At 36.1% G+C, this 3,204-nt stretch overlaps 1 long non-coding RNA gene across 1 annotated transcript in view; it reads left to right on the forward strand.

Annotated features, from left to right (window-relative positions):
- The window catches only part of LOC107694806 (uncharacterized), a 3,563-nt gene extending 1,738 nt beyond the window's left edge, over nucleotides 1–1,825 (forward strand). Inside the window, exons 2-4 of the long non-coding RNA XR_001634920.1 lie at nucleotides 575–643; nucleotides 759–824; nucleotides 1,672–1,825. This is a non-coding gene — a long non-coding RNA (uncharacterized LOC107694806). The remainder of the gene's footprint in view (nucleotides 1–574; nucleotides 644–758; nucleotides 825–1,671) is intronic.
- Nucleotides 1,826–3,204: the final 1,379 nt, after the last annotated feature.

Raw genomic sequence — 3,204 nt, forward strand, 5'->3', positions numbered from 1 at the left:
CCGTCCTCTTCTTTTCTGTGACGTCTTTACAAAATTAAATTATCTGTACTCATCTCCTCAGCTCCATCCTGAAGGCTAACGTACACCAGCCAGCCAACTTTTCGCGAGCTTCAAACAGGGGAACACGACACCGAGTCAAAAATCAACAGAACATGGCTTCACATGTGTAAAAATAATAATATATAAAATTATTCCGCATTTACCTGAGAATTGTAAACTCCAAAAAACACTCTGCGTTGTAGTTCATGCGAAGTTTTCTTGCACACTTTGAAAATATATATTTTTAACATTTAAAGCCATTGATATGATTTGATGTTATCATAAACTGACATTAAATTAATAAACAAAAACATAGACATAAGTTATTCTAGTTGGGCCTAAATAAAAAAAAAAAATAGTAAGTAAAATTTCAAAGGTATAAAAATGTACCTCTCACATCTGATTGTACCTTCATGACTCTTTTTGGGTAGGCTACTTTAAGGACCTATTATGTACCTTTAAAGGTACAGTTATATGTTTTGTTCCCCTATAGGAACAAAACTGTACCTTCACCATACCTTTTTTTTTCTGACAGTGTATGCAAGTCCTGGAGAAATTCCTAAAGCAAGTCCTGGATCAGATAAATCCACAGGAGATAATGAAGGTTGATAAAAAAAACTTTTTTATTTATGGATTCATTCATATGTCTGACTTGGAGTTAAAAGAACATGTGCACAAATATAATCCACATCCTCCTGGTTTTTATTGTTAATTTGTAGGTGGAACATTGGTAATCATCATAGCTGCCGTTAGCGTCATAGTTCTGGCTATTGGAGGTATTGTAGGTAGGTTGAATCCCAGTCACACTAACACACTTACTATATCACTAGTTTGATACTAAAGTCATGCTATTAGTTTTCACAAACAGTACGTGTAAAAATCTTATATGAGTTGATACTAAAGTCATGCTATTAGTTGTCATGCTATTAGTTTTCACAAACAGTATGTGTAAAAATCTTATATGATCAAGATTAGTGAAAAGATTCCAGCAAATGGCAGCTAGATCGTATTAGTAGGGCTATTCATAGTATTTGTAATGTTTACATGCACATTTTTGTGTATTTGGATATAAACTGAAATGCACAATGTGGAAATACTGACATCTTCTGTAATGTAAAAGCATTTAGGGTTAAGTTCATAAAAATATTTATGAATCCTTCAAATTATACCTGTTTTATTATTAATTTGAATTCAATATTCTATAAGCTTAAAATAATTAATGAACATTTGTACATCTATAAAGTCGTTCATACCAAAAATGCCATTTTAGATTCTGTCAATTCGTTAGTAACGTATTGTACATTCAGTGCCTATGCAAATGTATGAAAACTTGTGTAAAGAAACACACTTTACATACAAATACCCATGACTACTAATGAGATACATCCTTCTAATTATACAGCAGTTATAAAGTTTATGAGATACATGCTGTAAATTAATATCTGAAAGGTTTGCCTTGTTGTAAAAAGTCAGTTTAATATGGGTGTGAACTTTACAAGAAACACAGGAGCTAAAGCTCTATGCCAAATTTTTTTAAAGTCAAACAGTTCCATTGATGGGTGTTGGATGTCTTGGAGTATTTGACCAAAAAAGACCACTATTTTCTCATTAAGATCCCTTTTATCTTTACAGCTATTGTCCTCCTCAGACGCTACTTGCAAAGCCGAGAACAGGGGTAAGACTGATTTAGCTTTGCTTGCAAGCAATTTCAAATGACCTATGTGCCAGATAAACATATTTTCAAGAAATGTTATTAAAGACTCAAAGCATGCTGGGTTGAATATAGCAAAACTCATTTGACAGAAATGTGTGTGAGCACTCCACAAACTATTACCCATGTTGCCTGCAAATGCCGTGTGGATTTGTGCATGCCTTTGTGTGTAGAGGTTTGGAAATATCTAATGTACTTCACACTCACTAATAATTTGGAAAATATTGAAGCTGAAGCTATTTGCACAAGCACAATTGCTTATTTATTAGTTGCTCCACATGGTCCCACTTTTATACATCTAAGAAGGATTTGGCAGCACTTGCTGGAAAATGGGTGGGAAAAAAATATTTTGTCTCACCTTTAGCTTACTTGACACTTTATCTTGAGTGACACATCAGTGCTTAGATTTTCAAGGCGGCTTGCACACTCCACCCCATCAACTTTTGGGGTGGTCCAACCAGTCGGATGGGTAACAGTTCTCTGAATCCCTGGCAACCCACTAAACACAAGACGACATTGGTAAACAAGACAATAGAGGGCCGTATGCAGGAGGGATAGGCCACCATTAGCAGCGGGTTGGTACATGTGCATTGATGACTCTACTTTCCAGCCATCTGTCAAACGCCACTCAAGCCCTGAGCTGTTAGAAACAAGTCTCTGAAACAAAAAGCAAGAGACAGAAAACAAGCCAGGCGCTGACTAACTTGAACAAGATATGACCTGCTAAACCCTGAGAGAGTTTACAGTGTGGGAATAATGTCATGGCTGCATTTGAAAACTATAAAGTTGGATGCAGAGTAAGAAAACTGAATTTTTCCATATCTGTTTATCACAATGTTTTTGCACAGAAACAACCAGGGACAAAACTGCTCGAACCAGTTTGTATGTTTTTTAGAGAGAGAGAAGGAACAAGGAAGAAAAAGGTGTTGCAATTCATGTTGCATTATTTTCATTCTTAGTGCAAACACAGCCACACTCCCACACTGCATGTCCTCACCTGAATCAATACATTAAACAGTATAACAAATTACATGCCATTTATCTGTACATTGCATTAATAGTGACACCATAAAATGATTAATTATTTGAATCAGGTTCAGGCCATTTCCTTAAAGGGGTCATATGATGCGATTTCAAGTTTTCCTTTCTCTTTGAAGTGTTACACGCTCTTGGTGCATAAAGAAGATCTGTAAAGTTGCAAAGACTAAAGTCTCAAATCCAAAGAGATATTCTTTATAAAAGTTAAGAGTCAACCACTCCTACCTAAAACGCCTCTTTCTAACACGCCCCCACATGTCTACGTCACTATGTGGAAATATTAGCATAATGCCACCCAAATGTGCACGCAAAGAAAGAAGGCGTGGTTTCAGGAACAGCAGTAATGTTGATGCAGCATGTCAGGGAGACGCTGTGTGTTTCAGTGCGAAAGCAAAAGCACTTTATTTGGCCTTCCG

Source organism: Sinocyclocheilus anshuiensis, unplaced genomic scaffold (genome assembly GCF_001515605.1).
Source record: "Sinocyclocheilus anshuiensis isolate Anshui unplaced genomic scaffold, SAMN03320099.WGS_v1.1 scaffold2688, whole genome shotgun sequence".
In the NCBI taxonomy this organism is placed as follows: Eukaryota; Metazoa; Chordata; class Actinopteri; order Cypriniformes; family Cyprinidae; genus Sinocyclocheilus; species Sinocyclocheilus anshuiensis.